This window comes from Musa acuminata, chromosome BXJ2-1 (assembly GCF_036884655.1).
Source record: "Musa acuminata AAA Group cultivar baxijiao chromosome BXJ2-1, Cavendish_Baxijiao_AAA, whole genome shotgun sequence".
NCBI lineage: Eukaryota > Viridiplantae > Streptophyta > Magnoliopsida > Zingiberales > Musaceae > Musa > Musa acuminata.
The window spans coordinates 26,014,059-26,034,589 of NC_088338.1; the positions used below are offsets into that span (position 1 = coordinate 26,014,059).

Below are 20,531 nucleotides of genomic sequence, written 5' to 3' on the forward strand. Positions count from 1 at the left end.
ACAACAAATGGAGAATGTTTTGCATAAAGCATGCAGCGGCTTTTTGGTACAACTTGAGCAGCAAACTAAGGGAGAGCCAACAGAATTTGAAGATCCAAATCTACTTCCTTTGCTTGCTGAATTTTTAAATATATTTGACGAACCGCGCAACCTACCTCTTACCTGTCGGCATGATCATTGTATAATGATTCTTCCAGGCAAATCTTCAGCAAATGCTCAGCCATATCAGTATCCACATATCCAAAAGGATGAAATAGAAAGGATTATAAAAGAGATGCTCGAAACAGGAGTTATTCGGCCAAGTTGCAACCTCTACTCTTCGCCGGTGCTACTTGTACGTAAGAAGGACGGAACAAGGCGAATATGTGTTGATTACCGAGCTCTCAATGGCATAATCATCAAGGACAAATACTTTATTCCAATAGTAGATGAATTGCTAGATGAAAGGGAGCACAAATCTTTACAAAGCTGGACCTTTGATCCGGGTATCATCAAATACGAGCATGCGAAGAAGACATACGGAAAACCACCTTTTGAACACACAACAACCACGAATTTTTGCTTTCTGCAACAAAAGGTGGAATATCTTGGGCATATCATATCAGAGGAAGGTGTTGCAGTGGACCCCTTCAAAATTGGAGCAATGCAAAACTGGCCGACCTCGAGAAACATAAAATTGCTACATGGCTTTCTGGGTTTAACAGGCTACTACCGCAAGTTCGTGAAAAACTATGGAAAGATCAGTGCACCACTTACTTCCTTACTAGAAAAAGATGTCTTCCAATGGTTGGACAGAGCCTCCGCTGCCTTTGACAAACTTAAGGCAGCCATGACGACGACGCCGGTGCTAACACTACCAGATTTCAACCGACCCTTCATTATTGAGGCCGACACATCTGGAGTCAGAATTGGAGTCATTCTCATGCAAGATGGTCGACCACTCGCATACACTAGCAAGGCATTATCTCCCTCCTATCAAAATAAGTTAACATATGTTAAGGAGATGCTCGCCATTGTGCGCGCAGCAACGAGGTGGAGATTGTACTTGATCAGGCGATACTTTCAAATCAAGACCGACCATAAAAGCCGAAAATATCTCTTGGAGCAGAAGATATCTTCCCCCAAGCAGCAAAAATGGGTAACAAAACTTCTTGGATTTGATTATGAAATAACTTACAAAATGTGGAAAGAGAATGTTGTTGCAGATGCGCTTTCGCAGCTACCTGAGCAAGTTGAATTTTCGGTCGTTTTACTTCCAACCAGCGACTTTCTTAAGGATATTAAGATGGAATGGCAGGAAGATTCAGAGACTAGTAAGATTATAAAAAAATTGGAGGAAGCACCAAGCCCCATGGCTCATTACAATTGGGACTCAAAAGAATTACACTATAAGGGACGTATTGTGCTTACGATAAATTCTACTTGCATCTTCACGAGCAGATTTTGGACAAAGTTATTCCATATGCAGGGTACTAAATTGAAAAGGAGTATGGCATATCACCCAAAAATCGATGGCCAGACGGAAGTTTTAAATAGGTGCTTGAAAACAGCCCAAAGCCACCCACCAAATATGACTACCCAAAGAGAACTCCAGACCCTGCCAAGTGCTATTGTTGATCGACGGATCATGACTCGACGACAACGACCCACTAATGAAGTGCTAATACAGTGGGCGAACCTACCAATAGAAGATGCCACTTGGGAGAACTATGATGACTTGAAGATCAAATTCCTAGAATTCACGAATCATCAGCCTCGAGGACAAGGCTGATTTGAAGAGGGCGGGTCTGTTAGGACTCTAGCTTGGAGAGTCCTAATTGAGAGGGACATTCATGTAAAACTGTTAGGACTCTAGCTAGGAGAGTCCTAATTGAGAGGGACATTCTGTTAGGACTCTAGCTAGGAGAGTCCTAATTGAGAGGGGCATTCATGTAGGAGGTTTTTTCTTATAGAAGAATTAGGAGTTGTAAGGGAATAGGAGTCTTGAGTAGGAGTCCTATTAGGAGTTGGTTAGAAGTAAGAGTCTTAAGTAGGAGTCCTATTAGGAGTTAGGGTTTAGAAGCCCTATAAATAGCCATGTATTCCTCCTCTTTTCTCAAGCAATAGATGAATCTGTTCAGCAGCCTTTGAGCAGCAACTTGGAGGGAGGAACCCCTATAGAGTTCCAAGGAGGCCGATCCCCTAAAGAGATCAACCCCAAGTTTAGAATCTGCAAGGGTTCTAACAGACCCCCAGGGAAGTCCTCGTGTTGCACTCCTTTTTGCATCCTTGGATACGAAACATCTCCCGTAGAGCTCCGAGACGATTGTTTTGGGGCTGGAAATTTGCTGTGACCGCTACGCAGTCAGTATCGAGGGGCTCGGAGAGAGCTTTTCGGATTGGGGTCGCAATAGCGATTCTGAGATCGTTCTAGAAAGTGCCGATGGTTTCGGCACATGCTTGCCGTGACCGCGGACCGCGACGTGCACATAGGCGAGGGACGAAGCTCGCGAAACGGGTGCAATAATGGCAGCACTAAATCACCGGATCCCATCAAAACACCGAAGTTAAGCGTGCTTGGGCCAGAGTAGTACTACGATGGGTGACCCCCTCGGAAGTCCTTGTGTTTCACTCCTTTTGGCATCCCGGGATACGAAACATCTCCCGTTGAGCTCCGAGACGATTGTTTTGGGGCTGGAAATTTGCTGTGACCGCTACGCAATCAGTATCGAGGGGCTCAAAGAGAGCTTTCTGGATTTGGGTTGCAATAGCGATTCCTAGATCGTTCTAGAAAGTGCCGATGGTTTCGGCACGCGCTTGCCGTGACCGATACGCAGTCGTCGGGCTAGGGCTCGGAGAGAGCTTGCAATAGGGATTTCGTGAACGTTCGAGAAAGCGACGACGGTTTCGCGACGGGCAAGAGGCTCCGGACGTTGATGCGCTGATCGCGACGTGCACATAGGCGAGGGACGAAGCTCGCGTAACGGGTGCGATAATGGCAGCACTAAATCACCGGATCCCATCAAAACACCGAAGTTAAGCGTGCTTGGGCCAGAGTAGTACTACGATGGGTGACCCCCTCGGAAGTCCTCGTGTTACACTCCTTTTTGCATCCCGGGATACGAAACATCTCCCGTAGAGCTCCGATACGATTGTTTTGGGGCTGGAAATTTGCTGTGACCGCTACGCAGTCAATATCGAGGGGCTCGGAGAGAGCTTTCCGGATTGGGGTCGCAATAGCGATTCTGAGATCGTTCTAGAAAGTGCCGATGGTTTCGGCACGCGCTTGCCGTGACCGCGGACCGCGACGTGCACATAGGCGAGGGACGAAGCTCGCGAAACGGGTGCAATAATGGCAGCACTAAATCACCGGATCCCATCAAAACACCGAAGTTAAGCGTGCTTGGGCCAGAGTAGTACTACGATCGGTGACCCCCTCGGAAGTCCTTGTGTTTCACTCCTTTTGGCATCCCGGGATACGAAACATCTCCCGTTGAGCTCCGAGACGATTGTTTTGGGGCTGGAAATTTGCTGTGACCGCTACGCAATCAGTATCGAGGGGCTCAAAGAGAGCTTTCCGGATTTGGGTGGCAATAGCGATTCCTAGATCGTTCTAGAAAGTGCCGATGGTTTCGGCACGCGCTTGCCGTGACCGATACGCAGTCGTCGGGCTAGGGCTCGGAGAGAGCTTGCAATAAGGATTTCGTGAACGTTAAAGAAAGCGACGACGGTTTCGCGACGGGCAAGAGGCTCCGGACGTTGATGCGCTGACCGCGACGTGCACATAGGCGAGGGACGAAGTTCGTGTAACGGGTGCGATAATGGCAGCACTAAATCACCGGATCCCATCAAAACACCGAAGTTAAGCGTGCTTGGGCCAGAGTAGTACTACGATGGGTGACCCCCTCGGAAGTCCTCGTGTTACACTCCTTTTTGCATCCCGGGATACGAAACATCTCCCGTAGAGCTCCGATACGATTGTTTTGGGGCTGGAAATTTGCTGTGACCGCTACGCAGTCAGTATCGAGGGGCTCGGAGAGAGCTTTCCGGATTGGGGTCGCAATAGCGATTCCAAGATCGTTCTAGAAAGTGTCGATGGTTTCGGTACGTGCTTGCCGTGATCGATACGCAATCGTCGGGCTAGGGCTCGGAGAGAGCTTGCAATAGGGATTTCGTGAACGTTCGAGAAAGCGACGACGGTTTCGTGACGGGCAAGAGGCTCCGGACGGTGATGAGCGGACCGCGACATGCACATAGATGAGGGACGAAGCTCGCGAAACGGGTGCGATAATGGCAGCACTAAATCACCGGATCCCATCAAAACACCGAAGTTAAGCGTGCTTGGGCCAGAGTAGTACTACGATCGGTGACCCCCTCGGAAGTCCTTGTGTTTCACTCCTTTTGGCATCCCGGGATACGAAACATCTCCCGTTGAGCTCCGAGACGATTGTTTTGGGGCTGGAAATTTGCTGTGACCGCTACGCAATCAGTATCGAGGGGCTCAAAGAGAGCTTTCCGGATTTGGGTGGCAATAGCGATTCCTAGATCGTTCTAGAAAGTGCCGATGGTTTCGGCACGCGCTTGCCGTGACCGATACGCAGTCGTCGGGCTAGGGCTCGGAGAGAGCTTGCAATAGGGATTTCGTGAACGTTAAAGAAAGCGACGACGGTTTCGCGACGGGCAAGAGGCTCCGGACGTTGATGCGCTGACCGCGACGTGCACATAGGCGAGGGACGAAGCTCGTGTAACGGGTGCGATAATGGCAGCACTAAATCACCGGATCCCATCAAAACACCGAAGTTAAGCGTGCTTTGGCCAGAGTAGTACTACGATGGGTGACCCCCTCGGAAGTCCTTGTGTTTCACTCCTTTTGGCATCCCGGGATACGAAACATCTCCCGTTGAGCTCCGAGACGATTGTTTTGGGGCTGGAAATTTGCTGTGACCGCTACGCAATCAGTATCGAGGGGCTCAAAGAGAGCTTTCCGGATTGGGGTCGCAATAGCGATTCTGAGATCGTTCTAGAAAGTGCCGATGGTTTCGGCACACGCTTGCCGTGACCGCGGACCGCGACGTGCACATAGGCGAGGGACGAAGCTCGTGTAACGGGTGCGATAATGGCAGCACTAAATCACCGGATCCCATCAAAACACCGAAGTTAAGCGTGCTTTGGCCAGAGTAGTACTACGATGGGTGACCCCCTCGGAAGTCCTTGTGTTTCACTCCTTTTGGCATCCCGGGATACGAAACATCTCCCGTTGAGCTCCGAGACGATTGTTTTGGGGCTGGAAATTTGCTGTGACCGCTACGCAATCAGTATCGAGGGGCTCAAAGAGAGCTTTCCGGATTTGGGTTGCAATAGCGATTCCTAGATCGTTCTAGAAAGTGCCGATGGTTTCGGCACGCGCTTGCCGTGACAGATACGCAGTCGTCGGGCTAGGGCTCGGAGAGAGCTTGCAATAGGGATTTTGCGAACGTTCGAGAAAGCGACGACGGTTTCGCGACGGGCAAGAGGCTCCGGACGTTGATGCGCAGACCGCGATGTGCACATAGGCGAGGGACGAAGCTCGCGTAACGGGTGCGATAATGGCAGCACTAAATCACCGGATCCCATCAAAACACCGAAGTTAAGTGTGCTTTGGCCAGAGTAGTACTACGATGGGTGACCCCCTCGGAAGTCCTCGTGTTACACTCCTTTTTGCATCCCGGGATACGAAACATCTCCAGTAGAGCTCCGATACGATTGTTTTGGGGCTGGAAATTTGCTGTGACCGCTACGCAGTCAGTATCGAGGGGCTCGGAGAGAGCTTTCCGGATTGGGGTCGCAATAGCGATTCTGAGATCGTTCTAGAAAGTGCCGATGGTTTCGGCACGCGCTTGCCGTGACCGCGGACCGCGACGTGCACATAGGCGAGGGACGAAGCTCGCGAAACGGGTGCAATAATGGCAGCACTAAATCACCGGATCCCATCAAAACACCGAAGTTAAGCGTGCTTGGGCCAGAGTAGTACTACGATGGGTGACCCCCTCGGAAGTCCTTGTGTTTCACTCCTTTTGGCATCCCGGGATACGAAACATCTCCCGTAGAGCTCCGAGACGATTGTTTTGGGGCTGGAAATTTGCTGTGACCGCTACGCAGTCAGTATCGAGGGGCTCGGAGAGAGCTTTCCGGATTGGGGTCGCAATAGCGATTCTGAGATCGTTCTAGAAAGTGCCGATGGTTTCGGCACGCGCTTGCCGTGACCGCGGACCGCGACGTGCACATAGGCGAGGGACGAAGCTCGCGAAACGGGTGCAATAATGGCAGCACTAAATCACCGGATCCCATCAAAACACCGAAGTTAAGCGTGCTTGGGCCAGAGTAGTACTACGATCGGTGACCCCCTCGGAAGTCCTTGTGTTTCACTCCTTTTGGCATCCCGGGATACGAAACATCTCCCGTTGAGCTCCGAGACGATTGTTTTGGGGCTGGAAATTTGCTGTGACCGCTACGCAATCAGTATCGAGGGGCTCAAAGAGAGCTTTCCGGATTTGGGTGGCAATAGCGATTCCTAGATCGTTCTAGAAAGTGCCGATGGTTTCGGCACGCGCTTGCCGTGACCGATACGCAGTCGTCGGGCTAGGGCTCGGAGAGAGCTTGCAATAGGGATTTCGTGAACGTTAAAGAAAGCGACGACGGTTTCGCGACGGGCAAGAGGCTCCGGACGTTGATGCGCTGACCGCGACGTGCACATAGGCGAGGGACGAAGCTCGTGTAACGGGTGCGATAATGGCAGCACTAAATCACCGGATCCCATCAAAACACCGAAGTTAAGCGTGCTTTGGCCAGAGTAGTACTACGATGGGTGACCCCCTCGGAAGTCCTTGTGTTTCACTCCTTTTGGCATCCCGGGATACGAAACATCTCCCGTTGAGCTCCGAGACGATTGTTTTGGGGCTGGAAATTTGCTGTGACCGCTACGCAATCAGTATCGAGGGGCTCAAAGAGAGCTTTCCGGATTGGGGTCGCAATAGCGATTCTGAGATCGTTCTAGAAAGTGCCGATGGTTTCGGCACACGCTTGCCGTGACCGCGGACCGCGACGTGCACATAGGCGAGGGACGAAGCTCGTGTAACGGGTGCGATAATGGCAGCACTAAATCACCGGATCCCATCAAAACACCGAAGTTAAGCGTGCTTTGGCCAGAGTAGTACTACGATGGGTGACCCCCTCGGAAGTCCTTGTGTTTCACTCCTTTTGGCATCCCGGGATACGAAACATCTCCCGTTGAGCTCCGAGACGATTGTTTTGGGGCTGGAAATTTGCTGTGACCGCTACGCAATCAGTATCGAGGGGCTCAAAGAGAGCTTTCCGGATTTGGGTTGCAATAGCGATTCCTAGATCGTTCTAGAAAGTGCCGATGGTTTCGGCACGCGCTTGCCGTGACAGATACGCAGTCGTCGGGCTAGGGCTCGGAGAGAGCTTGCAATAGGGATTTTGCGAACGTTCGAGAAAGCGACGACGGTTTCGCGACGGGCAAGAGGCTCCGGACGTTGATGCGCAGACCGCGATGTGCACATAGGCGAGGGACGAAGCTCGCGTAACGGGTGCGATAATGGCAGCACTAAATCACCGGATCCCATCAAAACACCGAAGTTAAGTGTGCTTTGGCCAGAGTAGTACTACGATGGGTGACCTCCTCGGAAGTCCTCGTGTTACACTCCTTTTTGCATCCCGGGATACGAAACATCTCCAGTAGAGCTCCGATACGATTGTTTTGGGGCTGGAAATTTGCTGTGACCGCTACGCAGTCAGTATCGAGGGGCTCGGAGAGAGCTTTCCGGATTGGGGTCGCAATAGCGATTCTGAGATCGTTCTAGAAAGTGCCGATGGTTTCGGCACGCGCTTGCCGTGACCGCGGACCGCGACGTGCACATAGGCGAGGGACGAAGCTCGCGAAACGGGTGCAATAATGGCAGCACTAAATCACCGGATCCCATCAAAACACCGAAGTTAAGCGTGCTTGGGCCAGAGTAGTACTACGATGGGTGACCCCCTCGGAAGTCCTTGTGTTTCACTCCTTTTGGCATCCCGGGATACGAAACATCTCCCGTAGAGCTCCGAGACGATTGTTTTGGGGCTGGAAATTTGCTGTGACCGCTACGCAGTCAGTATCGAGGGGCTCGGAGAGAGCTTTCCGGATTGGGGTCGCAATAGCGATTCTGAGATCGTTCTAGAAAGTGCCGATGGTTTCGGCACGCGCTTGCCGTGACCGCGGACCGCGACGTGCACATAGGCGAGGGACGAAGCTCGCGAAACGGGTGCAATAATGGCAGCACTAAATCACCGGATCCCATCAAAACACCGAAGTTAAGCGTGCTTGGGCCAGAGTAGTACTACGATCGGTGACCCCCTCGGAAGTCCTTGTGTTTCACTCCTTTTGGCATCCCGGGATACGAAACATCTCCCGTTGAGCTCCGAGACGATTGTTTTGGGGCTGGAAATTTGCTGTGACCGCTACGCAATCAGTATCGAGGGGCTCAAAGAGAGCTTTCCGGATTTGGGTGGCAATAGCGATTCCTAGATCGTTCTAGAAAGTGCCGATGGTTTCGGCACGCGCTTGCCGTGACCGATACGCAGTCGTCGGGCTAGGGCTCGGAGAGAGCTTGCAATAGGGATTTCGTGAACGTTAAAGAAAGCGACGACGGTTTCGCGACGGGCAAGAGGCTCCGGACGTTGATGCGCTGACCGCGACGTGCACATAGGCGAGGGACGAAGCTCGTGTAACGGGTGCGATAATGGCAGCACTAAATCACCGGATCCCATCAAAACACCGAAGTTAAGCGTGCTTTGGCCAGAGTAGTACTACGATGGGTGACCCCCTCGGAAGTCCTTGTGTTTCACTCCTTTTGGCATCCCGGGATACGAAACATCTCCCGTTGAGCTCCGAGACGATTGTTTTGGGGCTGGAAATTTGCTGTGACCGCTACGCAATCAGTATCGAGGGGCTCAAAGAGAGCTTTCCGGATTGGGGTCGCAATAGCGATTCTGAGATCGTTCTAGAAAGTGCCGATGGTTTCGGCACACGCTTGCCGTGACCGCGGACCGCGACGTGCACATAGGCGAGGGACGAAGCTCGTGTAACGGGTGCGATAATGGCAGCACTAAATCACCGGATCCCATCAAAACACCGAAGTTAAGCGTGCTTTGGCCAGAGTAGTACTACGATGGGTGACCCCCTCGGAAGTCCTTGTGTTTCACTCCTTTTGGCATCCCGGGATACGAAACATCTCCCGTTGAGCTCCGAGACGATTGTTTTGGGGCTGGAAATTTGCTGTGACCGCTACGCAATCAGTATCGAGGGGCTCAAAGAGAGCTTTCCGGATTTGGGTTGCAATAGCGATTCCTAGATCGTTCTAGAAAGTGCCGATGGTTTCGGCACGCGCTTGCCGTGACAGATACGCAGTCGTCGGGCTAGGGCTCGGAGAGAGCTTGCAATAGGGATTTTGCGAACGTTCGAGAAAGCGACGACGGTTTCGCGACGGGCAAGAGGCTCCGGACGTTGATGCGCAGACCGCGATGTGCACATAGGCGAGGGACGAAGCTCGCGTAACGGGTGCGATAATGGCAGCACTAAATCACCGGATCCCATCAAAACACCGAAGTTAAGTGTGCTTTGGCCAGAGTAGTACTACGATGGGTGACCCCCTCGGAAGTCCTCGTGTTACACTCCTTTTTGCATCCCGGGATACGAAACATCTCCAGTAGAGCTCCGATACGATTGTTTTGGGGCTGGAAATTTGCTGTGACCGCTACGCAGTCAGTATCGAGGGGCTCGGAGAGAGCTTTCCGGATTGGGGTCGCAATAGCGATTCTGAGATCGTTCTAGAAAGTGCCGATGGTTTCGGCACGCGCTTGCCGTGACCGCGGACCGCGACGTGCACATAGGCGAGGGACGAAGCTCGCGAAACGGGTGCAATAATGGCAGCACTAAATCACCGGATCCCATCAAAACACCGAAGTTAAGCGTGCTTGGGCCAGAGTAGTACTACGATGGGTGACCCCCTCGGAAGTCCTTGTGTTTCACTCCTTTTGGCATCCCGGGATACGAAACATCTCCCGTAGAGCTCCGAGACGATTGTTTTGGGGCTGGAAATTTGCTGTGACCGCTACGCAGTCAGTATCGAGGGGCTCGGAGAGAGCTTTCCGGATTGGGGTCGCAATAGCGATTCTGAGATCGTTCTAGAAAGTGCCGATGGTTTCGGCACGCGCTTGCCGTGACCGCGGACCGCGACGTGCACATAGGCGAGGGACGAAGCTCGCGAAACGGGTGCAATAATGGCAGCACTAAATCACCGGATCCCATCAAAACACCGAAGTTAAGCGTGCTTGGGCCAGAGTAGTACTACGATCGGTGACCCCCTCGGAAGTCCTTGTGTTTCACTCCTTTTGGCATCCCGGGATACGAAACATCTCCCGTTGAGCTCCGAGACGATTGTTTTGGGGCTGGAAATTTGCTGTGACCGCTACGCAATCAGTATCGAGGGGCTCAAAGAGAGCTTTCCGGATTTGGGTGGCAATAGCGATTCCTAGATCGTTCTAGAAAGTGCCGATGGTTTCGGCACGCGCTTGCCGTGACCGATACGCAGTCGTCGGGCTAGGGCTCGGAGAGAGCTTTCAATAAGGATTTCGTGAACGTTAAAGAAAGCGACGACGGTTTCGCGACGGGCAAGAGGCTCCGGACGTTGATGCGCTGACCGCGACGTGCACATAGGCGAGGGACGAAGCTCGTGTAACGGGTGCGATAATGGCAGCACTAAATCACCGGATCCCATCAAAACACCGAAGTTAAGCGTGCTTGGGCCAGAGTAGTACTACGATGGGTGACCCCCTCGGAAGTCCTCGTGTTACACTCCTTTTTGCATCCCGGGATACGAAACATCTGTTAGGACTCTAGCTTGGAGAGTCCTAATTGAGAGGGACATTTATGTAAAAATGTTAGGACTCTAGCTAAGAGAGTCCTAATTGAGAGGGACATTCATGTAAAACTGTTAGGACTTTAGCTAGGAGAGTCCTAATTGAGAGGGACATTCTGTTAGGACTCTAGCTAGGAGAGTCCTAATTGAGAGGGACATTCATGTAGGAGGTTTTTTCTTAGAGAAGAATTAGGAGTTGTAAGGGAATAGGAGTCTTGAGTAGGAGTCCTATTAGGAGTTGGTTAGAAGTAAGAGTCATAAGTAGGAGTCCTATTAGGAGTTAGGGTTTAGAAGCCCTATAAATAGCCATGTATTCCTCCTCTTTTCTCAAGCAATAGATGAATCTTTTCTGCAGCCTTTGAGCAGCAACTTGGAGGGAGGAACCCCTATAGAGTTCCAAGGAGGCCGATCCCCTAAAGAGATCAACCCCAAGTTTAGAATCTGCAAGGGTTCTATCAACATCTCCCGTAGAGCTCCGATACGATTGTTTTGGGGCTAGAAATTTGCTGTGACCGCTACGCAGTCAGTATCGAGGGGCTCGGAGAGAGCTTTCCGGATTGGGGTCGCAATAGCGATTCCAAGATCGTTCTAGAAAGTGTCGATGGTTTCGGCACGTGCTTGCCGTGATCGATACGCAATCGTCGGGCTAGGGCTCGGAGAGAGCTTGCAATAGGGATTTCGTGAACGTTCGAGAAAGCGACGACGGTTTCGTGACGGGCAAGAGGCTCCGGACGGTGATGAGCGGACCGCGACATGCACATAGATGAGGGACGAAGCTCGCGAAACGGGTGCGATAATGGCAGCACTAAATCACCGGATCCCATCAAAACACCGAAGTTAAGCGTGCTTGGGCCAGAGTAGTACTACGATCGGTGACCCCCTCGGAAGTCCTTGTGTTTCACTCCTTTTGGCATCCCGGGATACGAAACATCTCCCGTTGAGCTCCGAGACGATTGTTTTGGGGCTGGAAATTTGCTGTGACCGCTACGCAATCAGTATCGAGGGGCTCAAAGAGAGCTTTCCGGATTTGGGTGGCAATAGCGATTCCTAGATCGTTCTAGAAAGTGCCGATGGTTTCGGCACGCGCTTGCCGTGACCGATACGCAGTCGTCGGGCTAGGGCTCGGAGAGAGCTTGCAATAGGGATTTCGTGAACGTTAAAGAAAGCGACGACGGTTTCGCGACGGGCAAGAGGCTCCGGACGTTGATGCGCTGACCGCGACGTGCACATAGGCGAGGGACGAAGCTCGTGTAACGGGTGCGATAATGGCAGCACTAAATCACCGGATCCCATCAAAACACCGAAGTTAAGCGTGCTTTGGCCAGAGTAGTACTACGATGGGTGACCCCCTCGGAAGTCCTTGTGTTTCACTCCTTTTGGCATCCCGGGATACGAAACATCTCCCGTTGAGCTCCGAGACGATTGTTTTGGGGCTGGAAATTTGCTGTGACCGCTACGCAATCAGTATCGAGGGGCTCAAAGAGAGCTTTCCGGATTTGGGTTGCAATAGCGATTCCTAGATCGTTCTAGAAAGTGCCGATGGTTTCGGCACGCGCTTGCCGTGACAGATACGCAGTCGTCGGGCTAGGGCTCGGAGAGAGCTTGCAATAGGGATTTTGCGAACGTTCGAGAAAGCGACGACGGTTTCGCGACGGGCAAGAGGCTCCGGACGTTGATGCGCAGACCGCGATGTGCACATAGGCGAGGGACGAAGCTCGCGTAACGGGTGCGATAATGGCAGCACTAAATCACCGGATCCCATCAAAACACCGAAGTTAAGCGTGCTTTGGCCAGAGTAGTACTACGATGGGTGACCCCCTCGGAAGTCCTCGTGTTACACTCCTTTTTGCATCCCGGGATACGAAACATCTCCAGTAGAGCTCCGATACGATTGTTTTGGGGCTGGAAATTTGCTGTGACCGCTACGCAGTCAGTATCGAGGGGCTCGGAGAGAGCTTTCCGGATTGGGGTCGCAATAGCAATTCTGAGATCGTTCTAGAAAGTGCCGATGGTTTCGGCACGCGCTTGCCGTGACCGCGGACCGCGACGTGCACATAGGCGAGGGACGAAGCTCGCGAAACGGGTGCAATAATGGCAGCACTAAATCACCGGATCCCATCAAAACACCGAAGTTAAGCGTGCTTGGGCCAGAGTAGTACTACGATGGGTGACCCCCTCGGAAGTCCTTGTGTTTCACTCCTTTTGGCATCCCGGGATACGAAACATCTCCCGTAGAGCTCCGAGACGATTGTTTTGGGGCTGGAAATTTGCTGTGACCGCTACGCAATCAGTATCGAGGGGCTCAAAGAGAGCTTTCCGGATTTGGGTCGCAATAGCGATTCCTAGATCGTTCTAGAAAGTGCCGATGGTTTCGGCACGCGCTTGCCGTGACCGATACGCAGTCGTCGGGCTAGGGCTCGGAGAGAGCTTGCAATAGGGATTTCGTGAACGTTCGAGAAAGCGACGACGGTTTCGCGACGGGCAAGAGGCTCCGGACGTTGATGCGCTGACCGCGACGTGCACATAGGCGAGGGACGAAGCTCGCGTAACGGGTGCGATAATGGCAGCACTAAATCACCGGATCCCATCAAAACACCGAAGTTAAGCGTGCTTGGGCCATAGTAGTACTACGATGGGTGACCCCCTGGGAAGTCCTCGTATTGCACTCCTTTTTGCATCCCGGGATACGAAACATCTCCCGTAGAGCTCCGAGACGATTGTTTTGGGGCTGGAAATTTGCTGTGACCGCTACGCAGTCAGTATCGAGGGGCTCCGAGAGAGCTTTCCGGATTGGGAATCGCAATAGCGATTCTGAGATCGTTCTAGAAAGTGCCGATGGTTTCGGCAGGCGCTTGCCGTGACCGATACGCAGTCGTCGGGCTAGGGCTCGGAGAGAGCTTGCAATAGGGATTTCGTAAACGTTCGAGAAAACGACGACGGTTTCGCGACGGGCAAGAGGCTCCGGACGTTGATGCGCTGACCGCGACGTGCACATAGGCGAGGGACGAAGCTCGCGAAACGGGTGCGATAATGGCAGCACTAAATCATCGGATCCCATCAAAACACCGAAGTTAAGCGTGCTTGGGCCAGAGTAGTACTACGATGGGTGCCCCCTGGGAAGTCCTCGTGTTGCACTCTTTTTTGCATCCCAGGATACGAAACATCTCTCGTAGAGCTCCGAGACGATTGTTTTGGGGCTGGAAATTTGCTGTCACCGCTACGCAGTCAGTATCGAGGGGCTCCGAGAGAGCTTTCCGGATTGGGGTCGCAATAGCGATTCCGAGATCGTAGTAGCGATTCCGAGATCGTTCTAGAAAGTGCCGATGGTTTCGGCACGCGCTTGCCGTGACCGATACGTAGTCGTCGGGCTAGGGCTCGGAGAGAGCTTGCAATAGGGATTTCGTGAACGTTCGAGAAAGCGACGACGGTTTCGCGACGGGCAAGAGGCTCCGGACGTTGATGCGCTGACCGCGACGTGCACATAGGCGAGGGACGAAGCTCGCGAAACGGGTGCGATAATGGCAGCACTAACTCACCGGATCCCATCAAAACACCGAAGTTAAGCGTGCTTGGGCCAGAGTAGTACTACGATGGGTGACCCCCTGGGAAGTCCTCGTGTTGCACTCCTTTTTGCATCCTGGGATACGAAACATCTCCCGTAGAGCTCCGAGACGATTGTTTTGGGGCTTGAAATTTGCTGTGACCGCTACGCACTCAGTATCGAGGGGCTCCGAGAGAGCTTTCCGGATTGGGGTCGCAATAGCGATTCCGAGATCGTTCTAGAAAGTGCCGATTGTTTCGGCACGCGCTTGCCGTGACCGATACGCAGTCGTCGGGCTAGGGCTCGGAGAGAGCTTGCAATAGGGATTTCGTGAACGTTCGAGAAAGCGACGACAGTTTCGCGACGGGCAAGAGGCTCCGGACGTTGATACGCCGACCGCGACGTGCACATAGGCGAGGGACGAAGCTCGCGAAACGGGTGCGATAATGGCAGCACTAAATCATCGGATCCCATCAAAACACCGAAGTTAAGCGTGCTTGGGCCAGAGTAGTACTACGATGGGTGACCCCCTGGGAAGTCCTCGTGTTGCACTCCTTTTTGCATCCCGGGATACGAAACATCTCCCGTAGAGCTCCGAGACGATTATTTTGGGGCTGGAAATTTGCTGTGACCGCTACGCAGTCATTATCGAGGTTCTCCGAGAGAGCTTTCCGGGTTGGGGTCGCAATAGCGATTCCGAGATCGTTCTAGAAAGTGCCGATGGTTTCGGCACGCGCTTGCCGTGACCGATACGCAGTCGTCGGGCTAGGGCTCGGAGAGAGCTTGCAATAGGGATTTCGTGAACGTTCGAGAAAGCGACGACGGTTTCGTGACGGGCAAGAGGCTCCGGACGTTGATGCGCCAACCGCGACATGCACATAGGCGAGGGACGAAGCTCGCGAAACGGGTGCGATAATGCCAGCACTAAATCACCGGATCCCATCAAAACACCAAAGTTAAGCGTGCTTGGGCCAGAGTAGTACTACGATGGGTAACCCCCTGGGAAGTCCTCGTGTTGCACTCCTTTATGCATCCCGGGATACGAAACATCTCCCGTAGAGCTCCGAGACGATTGTTTTGGGGCTGGAAATTTGCTGTGACCACTACGCCGTCAGTATCGAGGGGCTCCGAGAGAGCTTTCCGGATTGGGGTCGCAATAGCGATTCCGAGATCGTAATAGCGATTCCGAGATCGTTCTAGAAAGTGCCGATGGTTTCGGCACGCGCTTGCCGTGACCGATACGCAGTCGTCGGGCTAGGGCTCGGAGAGAGCTTGCAATAGGGATTTCGTGAACGTTCGAGAAAGCGACGACGGTTTCGCGACGGGCAAGAGGCTCCGGACGTGGATGCGCTGACCGCGAAGTGCACATAGGCGAGGGACGAAGCTCGCGAAACGGGTGCGATAATGGCAGCACTAAATCACCGGATCCCATCAAAACACCGAAGTTAAGCGTGCTTGGGCCAGAGTAGTACTACGATGGGTGCCCCCTGGGAAGTCCTCGTGTTGCACTCCTTTTTGCATCCCGGGATACGAAACATCTCCCGTAGAGCTCCGAGACGATTGTTTAGGGGCTGGAAATTTGTTGTGACCACTACGTAGTCAGTATCGAGGGGCTTCGAGAGAGCTTTCCGGATTGGGGTCGCAATAGCGATTCCGAGATCGTTCTAGAAAGTGCCGATGGTTTCGGCACGCGCTTGCCGTGACCGAGACGCAGTCGTCGGGCTAGGGATCGGAGAGAGCTTGCAATAGGGATTTCGTGAACGTTCGAGAAAGCGACGACGGTTTCGCGACGGGCAAGAGGCTCCGGACGTTGATGCGCTGACCGCGACGTGCACATAGGAGAGGGACGAAGCTCGCGAAACGGGTGCGATAATGGCAGCACTTACTCACCGGATCCCATCAAAACACCGAAGTTAAGCGTGCTTGGGCCAGAGTAGTACTACGATGGGTGACCCCCTGGGAAGTCCTCGTGTTGCACTCCTTTTTGCATCCCGGGATATGAAACATCTCCCGTAGAGCTCCGAGACGATTGTTTTGGGGCTGGAAATTTGCTGTGACCGCTACGCAGTCAGTATCGAGGGGCTCCGAGAGAGCTTTCCGGATTGGGGTCGCAATAGCGATTCCGAGAAAGTTCTAGAAAGTGCCGATGGTTTCGGCACGCGCTTGCCGTGACCGATACGCAGTCGTCGGGCTAGGGCTCGGAGAGAGCTTGCAATAAGTATTTCGTAAACATTCGAGAAAGCGACGACGGTTTCGCGACGGGCAAGAGGCTCCGGACGTTGATACGCCGACCGCGACGTGCACATAGGCGAGGGACGAAGCTCGCGAAACGGGTGCGATAATGGCAGCACTAAATCACCGGATCCCATCAAAACACCGAAGTTAAGCGTGCTTGGGCCAGAGTAGTACTACGATGGGTGACCCCCTGGGAAGTCCTCGTGTTGCACTCCTTTTTGCATCCCGTGATACGAAACATCTCCCGTAGAGCTCCGAGACGATTGTTTTGGGGCTGGAAATTTGCTGTGACCGCTATGCAGTCAGTATCGAGGGGCTCCGAGAGAGCTTTCCGGATTGGGGTCGCAATAGCGATTCTGAGATCGTTCTAGAAAGTGCCGATGGTTTCGGCACGCGCTTGCCATGACCGATACGCAGTCGTCGGGCTAGGGCTCGGAGAGAGCTTGCAATAGGGATTTCGTGAACGTTCGAGAAAGCGACGACGGTTTCGCGACGGGCAAGAGGCTCCGGACGTTGATGCGCTGACCGCGACGTGCACATAGGCGAGGGACGAAGCTCGCGAAACGGGTGCGATAATGGCAGCACTAAATCACCGGATCCCATCAAAACACCGAAGTTAAGCGTGCTTGGGCCAGAGTAGTACTACGATGGGTGCCCCCTGGGAAGTCCTAGTGTTGCACTCCTTTTTGCATCCCGGGATACGAAACATCTCCCGTAGAGCTCCGAGACGATTGTTTTGGGGCTGGAAATTTGCTGTGACCGCTACGCAGTCAGTATCGAGCGGCTCCGAGAGAGCTTTCCGGATTGGGGTCGCAATAGCGATTCCGAGATCGTAATAGCGATTCCGAGATCGTTCTAGAAAGTGCCGATGGTTTCGGCACGCGCTTGCCGTGACCGATACGCAGTCGTCGGGCTAGGGCTCGGAGAGAGCTTGCAATAGGGATTTCGTGAACGTTCGAGAAAGCGACGACGGTTTCACGACGGGCAAGAGGCTCCGGACGTTGATGCGCTGACCGCGACGTGCACATAGGCGAGGGACGAAGCTCGCGAAACGAGTGCGATAATGGCAGCACTAACTCACCGGATCCCATCAAAACACCGAAGTTAAGCGTGCTTGGGCCAGAGTAGTACTACGATGGGTGACCCCCTTGGAAGTCCTCGTGTTGCACTCCTTTTTGCATCCCGGGATACGAAACATCTCCCGTAGTGCTCCGAGACGATTGTTTTGGGGCTGGAAATTTGCTGTGACCGCTACACAGTCAGTATCGAGGGGCTCCGAGAGAGCTTTCCGGATTGGGGTCGCAATAGCGATTCCGAGATCGTTCTAGAAAGTGCCGATGGTTTCGGCACGCGCTTGCCGTGACCGATACGCAGTCGTCGGGCTAGGGCTCGGAGAGAGCTTGCAATAGGGATTTCGTGAACGTTCGAGAAAGCGACGACTGTTTCGCGACGGGCAAGAGGCTCCGGACGTTGATACGCCGACCGCGACGTGCACATAGGCGAGGGACGAAGCTCGCGAAACGGGTGCGATATTGGCAGCACTAAATCACCGGATCCCATCAAAACACCGAAGTTAAGCGTGCTTGGGCCAGAGTAGTACTACGATGGGTGACCCCCTGGGAAGTCCTCGTGTTGCACTTCTTTTTGCATCCCGGGATACGAAACATCTCTTGTAGAGCTCCGAGACGATTATTTTGGGGCTGGAAATTTGCTGTGACCGCTACGCAGTCATTATCGAGGGGCTCCGAGAGAGCTTTCCGGGTTGGGGTCGCAATAGCGATTCCGAGATCGTTCTAGAAAGTGCCGATGGTTTCGGCACGCGCTTGCCGTGACCGATACGCAGTCGTCGGGCTAGGGCTCGGAGAGAGCTTGCAATAGGGATTTCGTGAACGTTCGAGAAAGCGACGACGGTTTCGTGACGGGTAAGAGGCTCCGGACGTTGATGCGCCGACCGCGACGTGCACATAGGCGAGGGACGAAGCTCGCGAAACGGGTGCAATAATGCCAGCACTAAATCACCGGATCCCATCAAAACACCAAAGTTAAGCGTGCTTGGGCCAGAGTAGTACTACGATGGGTAACCCCCTGGGAAGTCCTCGTGTTGCACTCCTTTTTGCATCCCGGGATACGAAACATCTCCCGTAGAGCTCCGAGACGATTGTTTTGGGGCTGGAAATTTGCTGTGACCGCTACGCAGTCAGTATCGAGGGGCTCGGAGAGAGCTTTCCGGATTGGGGTCGCAATAGCGATTCCGAGATCGTTCTAGAAAGTGCCGATGGTTTCGGCACGCGTTTGCCGTGACCGATACGCAGTCGTCGGGCTAGGGCTCGGAGAGAGCTTGCAATAGGGATTTCGTGAACGTTCGAGAAAGCGCCGACGGTTTCGTGACGGGCAAGAGGCTCCGGATGTTGATACGCCGACCGCGACGTGCACATAGGCGAGGGACGAAGCACGCGAAATGGGTGCGATAATGCCAGCACTAAATCACCGGATCCCATCAAAACTCCGAAGTTAAGCGTGCTTGGGCCAGAGTAGTACTAGGATGGGTGACCCGCTGGGAAGTCCTCGTGTTGCACTCCTTTTTGCATCCCGAGATAAGAAACATCTCCAGTTGAGATCCGAGACGATTGTTTTGGGGCTGGAAATTTGCTGTGACCGCTACGCTGTCAGTATCGAGGGGCTCGGAGAGAGCTTTCCGGATTGGGGACGCAATAGCGATTCCGAGATCGTTCTAGAAAGTGCCGATGGTTTCGGCACGCGCTTGCCGTGACCGATACGCAGTCGTCAGGCTAGGGCTCGGAGAGTACTTGCAATAGGGATTTCATGAACGTTCGAGAAAGCGCCGACGGTTTCGTGACGGGCAAGAGGCTCCGGACGTTGATGCGCCGACCGCGACGTGCACATAGGCGAGGGACGAAGCTCGCGAAACGGGTGCGATAATGGCAGCACTAAATCACCGGATCCCATCAAAACACCGAAGTTAAGCGTGCTTGGGCCAGAGTAGTACTATGATGGGTGACCCCCTGGGAAGTCCTCGTGTTGCACTCCTTTTTGCATCCCGGGATACGAAACATCTCCCGTAGAGCTCCGAGACGATTGTTTTGGGGCTGGAAATTTGCTGTGACCGCTACGCAGTCAGTATCGAGGGGCTCGGAGAGAGCTTTCCGGATTGGGGTCGCAATAGCATTTCCAAGATCGTTCTAGAAACTGCCGATGGTTTCGGCACGCGCTTGCCGTGACCGATACGCAGTCGTCGGGCTAGGGCTCGGAGAGAGCTTGCAATAGGGATTTCGTGAACGTTCGAGAAAGCGCCGACGGTTTCGTGACGGGCAAGAGGCTCCGGACGTTGATACGCCGACCGCGACGTGCACATAGGCGAGAGACGAAGCACGCGAAATGGGTGCGAAAATGCCAGCACTAAATCACCGGATCCCATCAAAACTCCGAAGTTAAGCGTGCTTGGGCCAGAGTAGTACTAGGATGGGTGACCCCCTGGGAAGTCCTAGTGTTGCACTCCTTTTTGCATCCCGGGATACGAAACATCTCCCGTAGAGCTCCGAGACGATTGTTTTGGGGCTGGAAATTTGCTGTGACCGCTACGCAGTCAGTATCGAGGGGCTCCGAGAGAGCTTTCCGGATTGGGGTCGCAATAGCGATTCCGAGATCGTTCTAGAAAGTGCCGATGGTTTCGGCACGCGCTTGCCGTGACCGATACGCAGTCGTCGGGCTAGGGCTCGGAGAGAGCTTGCAATAGGGATTTCGTGAACGTTCGAGAAAGCGCCGACGGTTTCGTGAAGGGCAAGAGGCTCCGGATGTTGATA

The 20,531-nt window shown here is 53.4% G+C and overlaps 6 non-coding genes and 34 pseudogenes across 6 annotated transcripts; all 40 read left to right on the forward strand.

The window, feature by feature from the left end:
• The first annotated feature begins 2,495 nt into the window (after positions 1 to 2,495).
• LOC135603612 (5S ribosomal RNA) lies at positions 2,496 to 2,614 on the forward strand (annotated as a pseudogene).
• Positions 2,615 to 2,964: 350 nt separating this feature from the next.
• On the forward strand, positions 2,965 to 3,083 carry LOC135603366 (5S ribosomal RNA; annotated as a pseudogene).
• A 238-nt stretch (positions 3,084 to 3,321) lies between these two features.
• Positions 3,322 to 3,440, forward strand: LOC135604561 (5S ribosomal RNA; annotated as a pseudogene).
• Positions 3,441 to 3,790: 350 nt separating this feature from the next.
• LOC135603367 (5S ribosomal RNA) lies at positions 3,791 to 3,909 on the forward strand (annotated as a pseudogene).
• Positions 3,910 to 4,259: 350 nt separating this feature from the next.
• On the forward strand, positions 4,260 to 4,378 carry LOC135604523 (5S ribosomal RNA; annotated as a pseudogene).
• A 350-nt stretch (positions 4,379 to 4,728) lies between these two features.
• On the forward strand, positions 4,729 to 4,847 carry LOC135604370 (5S ribosomal RNA; annotated as a pseudogene).
• A 238-nt stretch (positions 4,848 to 5,085) lies between these two features.
• Positions 5,086 to 5,204, forward strand: LOC135604372 (5S ribosomal RNA; annotated as a pseudogene).
• Positions 5,205 to 5,554: 350 nt separating this feature from the next.
• On the forward strand, positions 5,555 to 5,673 carry LOC135604453 (5S ribosomal RNA; annotated as a pseudogene).
• A 238-nt stretch (positions 5,674 to 5,911) lies between these two features.
• On the forward strand, positions 5,912 to 6,030 carry LOC135603613 (5S ribosomal RNA; annotated as a pseudogene).
• A 238-nt stretch (positions 6,031 to 6,268) lies between these two features.
• On the forward strand, positions 6,269 to 6,387 carry LOC135604562 (5S ribosomal RNA; annotated as a pseudogene).
• A 350-nt stretch (positions 6,388 to 6,737) lies between these two features.
• On the forward strand, positions 6,738 to 6,856 carry LOC135604373 (5S ribosomal RNA; annotated as a pseudogene).
• Positions 6,857 to 7,094: 238 nt separating this feature from the next.
• LOC135604374 (5S ribosomal RNA) lies at positions 7,095 to 7,213 on the forward strand (annotated as a pseudogene).
• A 350-nt stretch (positions 7,214 to 7,563) lies between these two features.
• LOC135604383 (5S ribosomal RNA) lies at positions 7,564 to 7,682 on the forward strand (annotated as a pseudogene).
• A 238-nt stretch (positions 7,683 to 7,920) lies between these two features.
• LOC135603615 (5S ribosomal RNA) lies at positions 7,921 to 8,039 on the forward strand (annotated as a pseudogene).
• A 238-nt stretch (positions 8,040 to 8,277) lies between these two features.
• Positions 8,278 to 8,396, forward strand: LOC135604563 (5S ribosomal RNA; annotated as a pseudogene).
• A 350-nt stretch (positions 8,397 to 8,746) lies between these two features.
• Positions 8,747 to 8,865, forward strand: LOC135604375 (5S ribosomal RNA; annotated as a pseudogene).
• A 238-nt stretch (positions 8,866 to 9,103) lies between these two features.
• LOC135604376 (5S ribosomal RNA) lies at positions 9,104 to 9,222 on the forward strand (annotated as a pseudogene).
• Positions 9,223 to 9,572: 350 nt separating this feature from the next.
• Positions 9,573 to 9,691, forward strand: LOC135604454 (5S ribosomal RNA; annotated as a pseudogene).
• A 238-nt stretch (positions 9,692 to 9,929) lies between these two features.
• On the forward strand, positions 9,930 to 10,048 carry LOC135603616 (5S ribosomal RNA; annotated as a pseudogene).
• Positions 10,049 to 10,286: 238 nt separating this feature from the next.
• On the forward strand, positions 10,287 to 10,405 carry LOC135604564 (5S ribosomal RNA; annotated as a pseudogene).
• Positions 10,406 to 10,755: 350 nt separating this feature from the next.
• LOC135603368 (5S ribosomal RNA) lies at positions 10,756 to 10,874 on the forward strand (annotated as a pseudogene).
• Positions 10,875 to 11,720: 846 nt separating this feature from the next.
• LOC135604524 (5S ribosomal RNA) lies at positions 11,721 to 11,839 on the forward strand (annotated as a pseudogene).
• A 350-nt stretch (positions 11,840 to 12,189) lies between these two features.
• Positions 12,190 to 12,308, forward strand: LOC135604377 (5S ribosomal RNA; annotated as a pseudogene).
• Positions 12,309 to 12,658: 350 nt separating this feature from the next.
• Positions 12,659 to 12,777, forward strand: LOC135604283 (5S ribosomal RNA; annotated as a pseudogene).
• Positions 12,778 to 13,015: 238 nt separating this feature from the next.
• On the forward strand, positions 13,016 to 13,134 carry LOC135603617 (5S ribosomal RNA; annotated as a pseudogene).
• Positions 13,135 to 13,484: 350 nt separating this feature from the next.
• On the forward strand, positions 13,485 to 13,603 carry LOC135602891 (5S ribosomal RNA; annotated as a pseudogene).
• Positions 13,604 to 13,954: 351 nt separating this feature from the next.
• Positions 13,955 to 14,072, forward strand: LOC135604096 (5S ribosomal RNA; annotated as a pseudogene).
• A 370-nt stretch (positions 14,073 to 14,442) lies between these two features.
• On the forward strand, positions 14,443 to 14,561 carry LOC135601801 (5S ribosomal RNA; annotated as a pseudogene).
• Positions 14,562 to 14,911: 350 nt separating this feature from the next.
• On the forward strand, positions 14,912 to 15,030 carry LOC135602391 (5S ribosomal RNA; annotated as a pseudogene).
• A 350-nt stretch (positions 15,031 to 15,380) lies between these two features.
• Positions 15,381 to 15,499, forward strand: LOC135601332 (5S ribosomal RNA). Its single transcript, XR_010483627.1, has one exon. It is a non-coding gene; the product is annotated as a 5S ribosomal RNA (ribosomal RNA).
• Positions 15,500 to 15,869: 370 nt separating this feature from the next.
• Positions 15,870 to 15,987, forward strand: LOC135603351 (5S ribosomal RNA; annotated as a pseudogene).
• A 350-nt stretch (positions 15,988 to 16,337) lies between these two features.
• Positions 16,338 to 16,456, forward strand: LOC135602082 (5S ribosomal RNA; annotated as a pseudogene).
• Positions 16,457 to 16,806: 350 nt separating this feature from the next.
• On the forward strand, positions 16,807 to 16,925 carry LOC135601489 (5S ribosomal RNA). The gene has a single exon (XR_010483781.1). It is a non-coding gene; the product is annotated as a 5S ribosomal RNA (ribosomal RNA).
• Positions 16,926 to 17,275: 350 nt separating this feature from the next.
• On the forward strand, positions 17,276 to 17,393 carry LOC135603071 (5S ribosomal RNA; annotated as a pseudogene).
• A 370-nt stretch (positions 17,394 to 17,763) lies between these two features.
• Positions 17,764 to 17,882, forward strand: LOC135602393 (5S ribosomal RNA; annotated as a pseudogene).
• A 350-nt stretch (positions 17,883 to 18,232) lies between these two features.
• Positions 18,233 to 18,351, forward strand: LOC135602800 (5S ribosomal RNA; annotated as a pseudogene).
• Positions 18,352 to 18,701: 350 nt separating this feature from the next.
• On the forward strand, positions 18,702 to 18,820 carry LOC135601562 (5S ribosomal RNA). The gene has a single exon (XR_010483852.1). It is a non-coding gene; the product is annotated as a 5S ribosomal RNA (ribosomal RNA).
• Positions 18,821 to 19,170: 350 nt separating this feature from the next.
• Positions 19,171 to 19,289, forward strand: LOC135602937 (5S ribosomal RNA). The gene has a single exon (XR_010484063.1). It is a non-coding gene; the product is annotated as a 5S ribosomal RNA (ribosomal RNA).
• A 350-nt stretch (positions 19,290 to 19,639) lies between these two features.
• Positions 19,640 to 19,758, forward strand: LOC135601338 (5S ribosomal RNA). The gene has a single exon (XR_010483633.1). It is a non-coding gene; the product is annotated as a 5S ribosomal RNA (ribosomal RNA).
• A 350-nt stretch (positions 19,759 to 20,108) lies between these two features.
• LOC135602508 (5S ribosomal RNA) lies at positions 20,109 to 20,227 on the forward strand. The gene has a single exon (XR_010483991.1). It is a non-coding gene; the product is annotated as a 5S ribosomal RNA (ribosomal RNA).
• Positions 20,228 to 20,531: the final 304 nt, after the last annotated feature.